The 13,166-nt window shown below is 38.4% G+C and overlaps 1 protein-coding gene across 1 annotated transcript in view; it reads left to right on the top strand.

Moving 5' to 3' along the window:
• The first annotated feature begins 3,351 nt into the window (after positions 1-3,351).
• Positions 3,352-13,166, top strand: part of LOC106065609 (serine/threonine-protein kinase SBK1-like) — a 43,465-nt gene continuing 33,650 nt past the window's right edge. The window contains exon 1 of the mRNA XM_013224463.2: positions 3,352-3,819. The gene's annotated coding sequence lies outside the window, so the exon portion shown is untranslated. The remainder of the gene's footprint in view (positions 3,820-13,166) is intronic.

Below are 13,166 nucleotides of genomic sequence, written 5' to 3'. Positions count from 1 at the left end.
ATATGAGGAGTGGCGGTCACCGCAAGGAACGTGGCGGTTACAGTATATGAAAATGAGGTCGATTCCTCATGGTTAGTGAGCATGCCCCTTCCGTGGCGCCGTGTACCCGGTACGGTCCCGTTCTCGCTTTATTGCTGTTACTGCTGGGAACCCTCAGACAGGACTTGGGGTGAAGAGCTCCCGGTCCAGGCCTGTTCATCGGATAAAAGTCTTTCCAACTATCAACAGGATAATGGCGCCTTCGGTGCGGATTCCCTACTGGACTTTATCGAATAATAATAATAATAATAATAATAATCTTTATTGTCCATATGGAAATTTGTCTTACAACTTGTGCATTACACCATTACTATAAATACAAGAAACCCGCTTGTTTCAGAGGCTCTGCTCAGTTCATTGAGTCTGTACGTATCAAGCTTCATGTTGAGTTTACATCCGTAAATTTATTATTCAGCTTAAATTCTATTGTGTGTTCATACAAAAAGTTCAGCGTCTATTCTCTTGTTTTAAGATTTCAACTGGGAATGTTAAGCTATTCTTTTTCGAAAATTAGGAGCTCTTTTGGCTCTTCCCCAGTGATAAAAAGGGATTATATAAGGGAAAGAACTGCACATTTACTGTCATATATCTAGATACTGTAAGATTTATTTTCCTTTATCTATATCTAACAAATTAATCACCACTAATTAGTTGATTGATTAATTGTTGTATTCATGTTTTGTTAGGGGTAATGAACAATTGTGCAAAATTTCAACTTAATCCGAGAAAGGGAAATGGAAGAAAAATAAAACTTGTACAAAATTTTTACCAAACAGACAGACGGAGTGAGTTTATATAAGCTTTGTAATAAAGATCATACCGGCATGGGCATTTAACTCTTTCTCACCGTAAGTATTTACCACATTCTGGGGGAATCAACGCTGGTATTGTCAGTTAGGAGAGAAAGAGTTAAGACAAAACCACAATGCATTGACCTTGACATGCTAGACCCACACGTCCTTCAACTGAGCATGGTTTTCTTTCAATTTAAATACGACGTCGAGGAGTAAGAACACGAGACTAAGCCTCTTTACGCAATCGATTTCTGTTAACCCTGCGCATCACATTTCAAAATAAAGTCCCTGCTTTCGCAATATAACTTTTATCCATTAAGTAAGCTTAACTTGTTTTTTTTTTTTTTTTGTAAATTGATTTTTCATTTTAGGATTTATTTTGGATTGGGTTGGATACAGCACACACACAAAAAAAATACGCCCTTATTATTAAGACTAAATTTGTGTAATTATATCTCTATTCATCATTTGTACATTCATTCTAAATGAATGCTATTGAGCTATTGTGCCCGTAAGCGTCTCTTCTATTGACCTAAACATAAATGACCACGGCTAAATTCTTAATGAGATTTAACTGCGAGTCCGACATGTTGACGTCAAAAGTGCATTCACAATTCTCATAAGACAACGCAAATAGATTCATTCTCTAGACACATTTGATTTCCTGTATACATGCCATACTGGCTGTACTTACTGTTGACTTCACTTCTAAATATTGAGACATCACTTTTCCATACCATAAAACTAGTAGGGTGTATAGAACAGTTAAAGTAAAAAAAAAGGTATCCTCTCAGCGGGGATGATGTAAAGGTCTGTGGCCCACGGTTAACGATATATATAGGGCACATGATATAAAGGTCTGTGGTCCACGGGTAACGATATATATAGGGCAGATGATATAAAGGTCTGTAGTCCACGGGTAACGATATATATAGGGCAGATGATATAAAGGTCTGTGGCCCACGGGTAACGATATATATATAGGGCAGATGATATAAAGGGCTGTGGCTCACGGGTAACGATATATATAGGGCAGATGATATAAAGGTCTGTGGCCCACGGTTCACGATATATAGGGCAGATGATATAAAGGTCTGTGGCCCACGGTTAACGATATATAGGGCAGATGATGTAAAGGTATGTGGCCCACGGTTAACGATATATAGGGCAGATGATATAAAGGTCTGTGGCCCACGGTTAACGATATATAGGGCAGATGATATAAAGGTCTATGGCCCACGGTTAACTATATATAGGGCAGATGATATAAATGTCTGTGGCCCACGGTTAACGATATAAAGGGGAGGTGAAATAGAGATCTGTGGCCCACGATTAACGAAAGTGTCATGTGGCCAGCACGATGACCATCCGCCTTTACTTTTCCCCAACTAATGTCCGGCACCCATTAGAGCTGGGTGGACTGAGAGGCGCCATAAAGATACCGAAATTAAAAGTCACAGTCTTCCCCAGGATTCAAACCCGGGACCCCCGGTTCGGAAGCCAAGCGCTTTACCATTCCACCACCGCACCTCTTAGAACAAGTAATACCCTCTTTTTATGAGCCCTAGTAGACCACACACTAAAAAAGCCGCTATTTTATAAAAGTTGTCTGTTCTAATTTGTGTCAGTCACGTTTAGATATCGGAAACCAAAAGTGACAGTTAACATTCCATTTAAGAAAGTTTATGTGTCGTGTGAGCTTAAAGGCACTACGCCTAACAGCAGAGTTTCTTGCCAAAGCTCTACAGGAGGACTGATCCTTCCAGCCTTGCCACCAATTGAAGCTCATCTCAGGTCAAATAGTCTGCTGATGTTTTCTTACAAATCAGATCACTACCAATGGTCATATTACCTACCAGTGTGTTCTTATAAATCATATCAAATCCAAGCATGGGCGTGCCTGGATTTTATATGATTTTGTCTTAGTTTTTTTTTTCAGAAGATTCTCTTGTCTCTCCTGTAGATGTAGTTGCAGCAGTAAAAAAACAACAACAAACAAAAACATATTTGTTACTACAGGGACTGACCTATTTCCTGGTTAAAATGGCAGCTACCAAATTTCTCTAAATCCGATAATGGATCCGATCGACTATGCGCTCAAGAGGTTACAGGGGAGAGATAATCTGTAAATGTGCTATATTGAGAGGCGGCTATTAGTTATCCTTATATCGAAATCTCAAGCTTGTCTCTAGGTATGTGGCTAGCCGGGGAACATCAAACAGCTTGAAGGAAGCGATATCGACAGGTAGAATCTCTTGTGTCCATAGCGGTACCAAAGGAAAGACAGAAGACAACGAGCAGACGTCTGCATAATCGGTTTATTTCTGATGCAAGAGATAAGACGAGTAAATGTGTATGAGAGAGAGAAAGAGAGAGAGAGAGAGAGAGATGAGTTAGACAGGTGCCTGGGGTGTCCTTACCGGCAGCTCATCTCGCGCACACTAGACCCCTCACTCTCTCTCTCTCTCTCTCTCTCTCTCTCTCTCTCTCTCTGTTGTTTCCTCTTTCATTTATTCTAATACCCTTCCTCCAATGCCTTCACACCAGGCGGGTTCCATCCGTAAGGAGGCATCGTCTGCTACTAGATTTTCCTCCCCTTGTTTTCCCCGCGTGTTCTCCCCCCTTTTTCCCGTCTCGTACAGACCAAGGTCTTAGACAAGACACTGATCCTAAACCACTGATAATATTTTAGTTCTTTTCTTATATTTTTTTTTCCCAGTAAAGGGCCACTACTGACATACACTTTTCTATGAGATAAATTACATATATTTATATACATTCTGCCGAGACTGGACCTGGATCATCAACCTAAGCCTAGGAGCACTGTCAAGGCTGGACCCCCACTTACAAATTTGCGCCGGTTAACGTCTTGGGGTGTCTATGAATATAATAGGACTTCGATTAGTTCTTGTTTGATCTCTTGAGTAAGGATTACACCTGTTTGAAAGCTCCCCTGGGAAACAGATTGAAATCCGACATTAATCAGGTAATTATTTCTAGTGTTAGATTTACAGCCAAATAGTGGCTCATATATTATTTATTTCTATCACTTATGATGCATTAGTTTACAATGCACTGTTTGAAACTAGATTTAGTTTTTTTGAAACGAATGTAAATAATATATCATGTCAAAGCTTCTATCTGTCACTCTTATCTCTTTTGTATGCGATGATATCAGTCTATTTACTTTGTTTGTGCTTTAACTTATAATATTAAGCATACAAGCCGGACTTTCCTTTATCTTAGCAATTGCTAAACCGTGGAATATGGCCGTACTTATAACCTCTGTATGTGGTCTAGATATTAAGGCCTACTATTAGATCTAGAACCGCTCATCGAATACGTGAATAACAAAATGATTAGATTTTGTAAAGAAAATTTCATTGAAGTAAAAAAAAATAAAAATGATGGGAATTAGGAAGGAGCGTATTGGTGATAGATATATCCAATGGATTAGTACAAAATGGTGTTGTGGCTAATCTCTCATTTGGCCATACTTTCTAAAACGTGAACTCTATTAAGTGACAATGTCTTTCTTTGTCAGTTAGTGACTCTATTAAGTGACAATGTCTTTCTGTATCAGGTAGTGACTCTATTAAGTGACAATGTCTTTCTGTATCAGGTAGTGACTCTATTAAGTGACAATGTCTTTCTGTATCAGGTAGTGTATCACTAAGTATTACAAAAGCAAGCAACCCTACCTTTGACGATTTAATTCAGTAGTCTGGGGGGGGGTATTATTGAATATTCCTATAAAATTGTACATTTTGGAACTTGCGGAGACCTTCCTTCAAGGGTGAAGCGACAGTATAGTCAACATCTTAACAATGTCGAATACTTGTGATCATTATGTATTTTCAAATATATATCTCCGAGTAAAAGGCAGACTTGGGAACTTACATAGGAGCTTCTGTTTGCAATGTAATTTAAGCAGACGACACTGTGTTCCTATTTAGTAAGTACCGGAATCCTTTTCATCTAAATAGCCTTGTGTTTATGAGGTGAGGTCACGCACGTTGAGTATGCCAACATTTTTACCTGCAATTAACTTCTCCCGTCAGCTATATGCGATATATTCTACCTGAGCGTTAATGAAGTATAAAATGGCTAAACATTTCACCTTGTGTCGACCAAGTTTTCATTCTTGTTGGGGATAGCGCACATTGAAGAGCATACATGCGCTGTAGGACTAACAACTCATACAATACGTTTCGGATTTGAATATTACAAACATGTTTGTAGAAACTGTTTGACCAAAGTGATTGTAGATGGAAATTTAGAAGTAGAATTATACTTTTAATTTTGATTAACCTTTCGTTTTCAAATATTATTCTGAATTCCTTTTTTAAACTTGCCCAGTGTGCAGCCGAACATCCCGGGCTCACACAGGTCTCACCAGCCACAAGAGGAGGCACAAAACCCCAGTGCAAAGCCCTCAACCCCTCTGGATGACAAAAGTGGTCATGATCGAACCACGATAGACGAACTTTATATATATATATATATATATATATATATATATCATTAGCACACATACTACCACACACTGCGAGAATGACATACAGAACCCCACGCATTACCACACACATATAACCACAATGATGCACACTACCACCAACTTTCAGCATAAATATCTAACCCTGTAAACCAATAGTTCGTTAATATTCCTTATGCCATAAACTGAAATTGTGATGACACACAAACTTATCAATCAATAACAAATATCTCAGAGTTTGTCTTAGGAGATTCCGAGTGGAGCAACCGCCAAAGGCCTTAGGGGGGCCCAGCGATAAAGATAATGTTTTGTTACTCTCAGCTTATCGTACAAATATTCGTGGCCCTAATAAGACACTCGCCCAGGGCCCCACTCACTGCTAAGGCCACCTCTGGTTCAACTTATCTTGATACTATTTTAAATCAAATAATAATAAAGTCCTGCGTCGTGACGACCAAGCTATGATTTCTGCAAAGTAACGTCTAAACTAGACGTCATGCATCGGGACGTCATGCTTCATGACGTTCAAGCTACGAACCGTGCATACTGACGTCTAAGCTAGAAGTCCTGCAACGTGACGTCTAAGCTAGAAGTCTTGCATCGTGACGTCCAATCTATGAGTATTGCAACGTGACGTCTAAGCTAGAAGTCTTGCATCGTGACGTCCAAGCTATGAGTCATGCAACGTGACGTCTAAGCTAGAAGTCCTGCATCGTGACGTCTAAGCTAGAAGTCCTGCATCGTGACGTCCAAGCACGAAGCCCTGAATCTAATGTCCACTCCTCCACTGGGTGATTATTGAGGCTATAAATACTCCTGTTGCCCGTGCGAAGTAATTAGTGGACACACCCACTTCATCTTAACTATAATCTTATACCAATCACAGCAGCAGCTTATTAATGCCCGAATAGTAGGAAACATAAAAAGGGGGGGGGAGAAGGGGGGGACCCTTCGGTCGATTTTGACACGGTGGCTATAGGACGTTCGATAACCACATATAAATGAGATATAAATGTCGAGTGATTGCCCCTGATAGAGTCTTCGACTTGCCAACATGTCAAAAGGTGGTCTTGCGCAACCTACTTCGGCCTAACCGCGTCACACATTATTCTGAAAGCGCCTTAAGAATCTAGTCCCTGTGACATTTCGGAGCTATAGGAAATAGGGGGAGAGACATGGAGGAAAAAAAAAGATGGTGACGAGGGGTGTGTGGTGGGGGGGGGAGAGGACGAGGGCGCTTAAGTTGGAATCCGTTTCCTCACACGTTCTGTGACAGGCATTAAAATAGAAACTACTGAAGATGCACATTAAAACCTCCATTTCTCAAGAATCGATGGACAGTACGTTCGTCTCCGAGATTTTTAGAGCGTTTTATTTTTAGTTCCTAATGCAGTGCAATTGAACAAGCAACGGATCATTAGTGAGAAGAGAAGACGCTCAGACGTTTTTCAACGACATTGAAAGAAAATTGAAAGTACTATTGAAGAGTTCTTTAACAATAAGAATAATAGAAAGAAGAATCCTTTCGGGACCTAATAACTCACACTTCAAAATTGAAATGTGTCTATTTTAAGCAAAACGGTCAACTATGGGACTGTGTGGTTAGCACATCAAACCTCTAGAGTTTTTATTTGCCAACATTTAGTAGGCTCTACAACTAAACAGGGCAAGCATCTAAGATTAGATGTTTGACAAATGTGCTGGCTTGAGAAGCCTTAGAGAGCTTGAGCCATGAGTTAGAATTCATGTTGTTTCACTCCACCTTTTTAAAATTTGCTTTGATAAATACTTTTTTATCCTTAGTCTAAATCTATTACAAACCTAATTACATGACTGATCTAAACGGATTCAACTTTGCTTAACATAAGCTTTTTTTAAAAAGTATTTTTTTAAAAATATATTTTCTTATTTTCCTAGTGCGTTGATCAATGAAAAGGTTCTTTTAAATGTATGCCAGAGAATGGTCAAAAAACAATCGTAGATCTTAAGAAGCTCTTAATTACAGTTCTTTTTAAAACAGCCCTAAATATACGAATGTTCAGAAAGGAGGTATCTGAGAAGGTTTCAAGTGTCTGCTATTGATAAGTTAGATTGTTTAATTAAACCGGATGATATAAAGGAAATGAATTTGAGTTGCGAGAATATGCTTATGTAGTAAACAACAGAGTGAAAGCCGGACATTTTCATACTTTAGAGCAAGGCAAAAGCCATCTGGACAGAGAGCGCGGACATGTCCTCCTTTGCTGGAGTCCGATACAGAGAGCGCGGACATGTCCTCCTTTGCTGGAGTCTGATACAGAGGGCGCGGACATGTCCTCCTTTGCTGGAGTCTGATACAAAGAGCGCGGACATGTCCTCCTTTGCTGGAGTCTGATACAGAGGGCGCGGACATGTCCTCCTTTGCTGGAGTCTGATACAGAGGGCGCGGACATGTCCTCCTTTGCTGGAGTCTGATACAGAGGGCGCGGAATGTCCTCCTTTGCTGGAGTCTGATACAGAGGGCGCGGACATGTCCTCCTTTGCTGGAGTCTGATACAGAGGGCGCGGACATGTCCTCCTTTGCTGGAGTCTGATAACCCAACCTAGATGCCATCTTCAGTTATGGGTGTCAATGATTATACATAATATATGTAACGCTGTCCTTGTCCTGTTTGAAATATAAAAAATCTCAACCGTAGTTCTGTAACAAAAAGTCAAATTGACCAAAGAGGTTGACATTTCTGACTGTATCTTTAACCCACTACTTCCAAGGGGCACAGCTTGACCTTTCCTTTACAACAAGACTCCTTTTGTCTCCTACTACCCCATGTTTCGGTAAGGTCATTTCGCAATGATGCAACAAAGACAGCGCCATAAGGACCTAATGACCTTTACACTGTGTCAGTTGAAGAGTGGGGGGTTCAGTTCCAGTTGGATTTTGAAAGGATGGATCTCGCGTTCAAATTTAGCTGAATGCTATAATGTGTTAAAAAAAAATTTGACTTTGTTTTTAAAGACACTTGCTGGGGATAGTAAAGGCAGTTAGAAGTTGTGCTGGCCACATGGGTCCCCTCCTTAGCCTTTAGACACAGAAATAGACATAGTTTAAATAATCTCTTTTACAAGCTGTTCAAATAATAAAATCCACCTAGAAGTTTTGTTTCCTCCCTTTGGCTTGAAAGTTCGATGAATTCTTGTTTATATAAACATCTTCATGCTGCAGATGTTGCCTTTAAAAAAAAAATTTAATTAGGCGCTGACGAGAAATCGTTGAGTCTACATATTATGAGATTTATTCTATTTTTTTTTTCTATTTGTATCTATATATAGATCAGTCAAACCAAAGGGCATAGATTGTCGAGTCAAACTCTTTGCCGCTTCACTGTGTACTGTGGGCAAAAAAATTGGAGATCTTATCTTATCTTATAAAATACAGACGTTACTTCAAAAAAGAAGATGATTACGTCCTACGCGTCATGCATCTAGTCATGGATGCTAACCAATGACTTAAATTCTGCCAATTCACTGATTTTCCTGGCTAGCTCAGGCAACCCATTCCATGCTCTAATAGCACTAGGGAAGAAGGAGTATTTGTACAAATTTGTCCTAGCATATAGAACAAGGAATGTGCCTTTATCGTTGTGTCTTTCTGAGTATTTTATTAAGTTTTGTTTATGTATTTAAAGATTATGATTCAGTGTTTTATGTACAATTGCTACTTTACTTTTAAGTCTTCAATCCTGAATGTTTTCTAAATTTAGTGATTTTAGTAAAAGTGTTACTCTAGTCAAATGTGAATGTTCGTTTGTTATGAATCTCACTTCTCTATTTTGTGTCTGTTCCAGTTTCTTAATGTTTATATAGTGAATATTTGTACATCACTATAACAGATCTATATGCATCTTAAAAAATACTTTCCTGTTCAGATTTAACCAAAAAAAATTGTTTTAATTATTAAAAATCCATTATCATTACATTTGAAGTATTCAACTAGTGTCTTTGGGTGGGGGGGGGGCGCTATGGATGAGTGGTTAAGTGCTTGGCTTCCGAACCTGGGGAATTTTTAGGGCGCCACTGAGTTCACCCAATTCAAATGGGTAACTGACTTTAGTTGAGGAAAGTAAAGGCGGCGGGTCGTTGTGCAGACCACATGACACCCTGCTCGCTAACCGTTGACCAAAGAAACAGATGATCTTAACATCATCTTCCCCATAGATCGCAAGGTCTGAAAGGAGGAGCTAGTGTCTTGAAGGGGAAGGGATGACTCTAGACGTGTTTTTCAAATACTCTCTGTAACGAGCCAGCCGCATTGGGCGATTCAGAAACAAAACGGTCAACTCTCCGCCCTCTCAGTTCAACTACTGACCTTTTTCTATGAGCCCTCTATACAGTACATTGAAAGAGAATGTCGGTCAAAAAAACATTGGTGTCCTACCCCCCCCCCCCCCAAAAAAAAAAAAAAAAAACTAGTTCGGGAAGGGGAAAACCTGCTTATATTTAAATCTTATTGGAGTTAGAGGAAAAAAAAACATTCAAATAGTTCAGTTATAACTCTAACTTAAAGCAGAACGAATTCTAGGAACATCTCCTAGCAAAGAAACACACCAAGAATCGGACAACAATGATTTAATACACAGAATGTAGAACAAACAATATCAGGAAAACAAATAAACCATCTCTTCCTTTCTCTTTTGTCCCGATAACTCGAGAAAGAAAAAAAAAATGATGCTATAAATAAGTACATATCCCAGCATTCATAGTAGAACAACAAAACGAAAAGTGTCTAGCTGTATTCGTCTATCGCTTGATCCGATCGGATGATGCAATGCTGATTCCATCCAACGGTTAAATCAAAGAACTTCACAAACAGAGACGACGATCTCCTTCTAATAGATTTTTAAAAAATATATATCCTCGTATTATTTAAAATAAATAAAAATAAATAAATAAACAACATTTTAAAAAATGACTGTATTCTATTTTAGGTTATTTTATACAAACAAAATTCATCAGAGATTTATTCGCTGAAGAGTTAACCAAATGTAGGTCTATATTTGAGTAGCCTGGCCTGATTATTAACCGGGACGGACAGACAAACTCCAAGACGTTCACCCAGATATAAGGAGATAAAGAATTTTATGCTAATCCTTTTTTTTTAAGTGAATGATCTTTTCTTTTTTTTTTTTTAAATCCACTCATTCGTTGGATAAAGACAATTGAGCATTTACAGGCATTTACATTGATTGACCTAGGAACACATTGATTGACCTAGGAACACATTGATTGACCTAGGAACACAATGATTGACCTAGGAACACATTGATTGACCTAGGAACACATTGATTGACCTGGGAACACATTGATTGACCTGGGAACACATTGATTGACCTAGGAACACATTGATTGACCTAGGAACACATTGAGTGACCTAGGAACACATTGATTGACCTAGGAACACATTGATTGACCTAGGAACACGCGTATAACGTTATCATCTTTTCTTTTTAAAGTAATTTGTGTATTTTATAAGATAAGATAATTCAATAATAATTAATGTAAGCTTAAAATCATTAACAGTCAGTAAGAAAAAAAACGGAACTATAAAGGAAAATTAATAAAACAATATTAGGCCTAAAATCTAAACTCTCTATTAAACCTTTAACGTAAGAATGTTTATTGTTTACTATTGATAAATGCAAACGTACAATGATAGCAAGAGGAAATTAATGTCAATGGACGGGAAATGTATTCGAGACAAAACAGTACAAAAAATAAAATAATGAAAGTATTGTATTAGTTTTTGTTTTACCGTGAAATAGGTCAACCTCGTTTTTGACAACACAGGCTTTCATTTTTAGCTACTTTCTATAATAGTTTAAAACTTCAATCATGTAGGCCTTTATTTTTTATAGGTAGATCTATTTTAGTGTTGCACTTTGATAAACTTAGCCATTTAAAGCACGGGTCCATGTTAAGACTGGATAGCTGACTGTTGACTTCTTTGTCCCGGGTTCGAACCCTATTCGCCGCCATTACCCGCCTTCCTGCGAGATAAGCTAACGTTATAGATGTGTTCTATATTAACCTACCTTTCAGCCTGTGATTTGGTGTTCCTGCGTATCAGTGTCAAGTCACTTTATTTCTATTCTTCAAGTGTTGAGTCACGGGGAGATGTAGCAGAAGATCTATCGCATGATAGTGGGCGCGATGAGTTTTCACTGCTGAAATCCATCTGGTTTGGAAGCCTTCTTCGTGCCTTGTAGTGAATGTTTTTTTTTTTTTTAATTATTTGCTCTAATTATACTTTACCTCATTACATGCTTCCACAACACCCAAACACATTACTAACGGTTCCTAATACTAAATATTATACTTACTTTGCTTTCTTATGGTGGACACCAAATTTTACTGCAAATACTGATTATATCAGCAAAAAAAGGGCAGCAAAGATTACGATTACTAAGAAAACTGTCCTCGTTTAATGTTAGCGAAAAGGCCTTGGCTATGTTTTATCACGCTCACATCTGCAATATTTTAAGTTTCAATATCACTGCCTGGTATGGCAATCTGGGCATCTAAAATAAAAATAAACTTTATAGTATCCTAAATGCTGCTGGTAAAATCATTGGCATAAAACAAACCCCATTTGGGCAGTTGTTTGAGACAAACATCTATAAAAAAGCTAACAAGATCCTCGAAATAAAGAATCACTCTTTGTGTCAGGCTTTTGTGATTTTACCATCACAAAAGAGATACAAGACACCGATAGCAAAGACAAACAGACACAAACACTCTTTTGTTCCCCTGGCAATCAAATCATTAAATAAGAACACTCTGATATAAACTTTGTCACATGTAAATTATGAGTGCGTCTGGTGTGAATGTACACTTTGGTTTCTTATAGTTATAATGTTTTTTGTTTGGTGTAATGCACAAATTGTAAAACAAATTTCCATACGGACAATAAAGATTATTATTATTATTATTATTATTACCTTTACCTATTCCTTAGTCTGTTGGACCGTTGCGGCACCAAGCAAGACTCCCTGTCTTTTGCCTTGTTTAAATCTATATAAAGTTTATAACGTTTATTCTCATTCAGATAATACTTTTAAAATCGATACCATGTCATTAATTAGCAGAAGTGGGGGCGATGGCTTGTTTTTTAATTATCTCAAAGTTGACACAATTCCAATAGGCCGCGTTGGCTAAATTTAGACTTGTCGGGGGAAAACTGAGTTCAAACTTACATTAGTCGTGATTTCATACAATCTGGCAATGTCCAAACGTTGCCAGATTTAGAAATAAATGTTGTTCAAACCAAGTCTGCTATTTTCGAAATCGTTGAAGCTGTGCGGACACATAATACACAATGGGTATGGTCAGACTTCACTAATCAAATTTAGAGCTCGCGTTTCTTAAGTCGACACATTTCTTGCCTTCTTTGTAATATTTTTTTTTTCTTTTTATAAACATACATTTTGGCTCTAAAGTGATGGCTTGATGGGAAGAATTATTTTTAGACGCGTGACGCAAATCGGTGTTTAAAGTCTGACATCATGATAGAAAGCTGGCCAACACGATCAGTACTCTCTGCTTTAGGAAACCAATGGATGCTTTGTTTTAATTGTCTAAACAGTTTTATCATCGTCAGCCCAGGTCCTCACTGCACGAGAGGGGAGAGATGTGGGAGGGGGGGGGGGAACGTCTAGCTTGCTAGGCTAAACACGAATTGGGAAGGTGCCTTTTTGTCATATTATAGCCCTGAGTTTCTAGGAGATGGGGTGCTCGGTGGAGTGGTAAGGGTTTTTCGAAGCAGTCAATGCTTTTAGTAGGCTATAGATGTTACATTGATGAAA

The sequence above is a fragment of the Biomphalaria glabrata genome, chromosome 2 (genome assembly GCF_947242115.1).
Source record: "Biomphalaria glabrata chromosome 2, xgBioGlab47.1, whole genome shotgun sequence".
Lineage (NCBI taxonomy): Eukaryota > Metazoa > Mollusca > Gastropoda > Planorbidae > Biomphalaria > Biomphalaria glabrata.
Note: the sequence above shows the minus strand (reverse complement) of the source record. Positions and strands in the feature narration are given on the sequence as shown.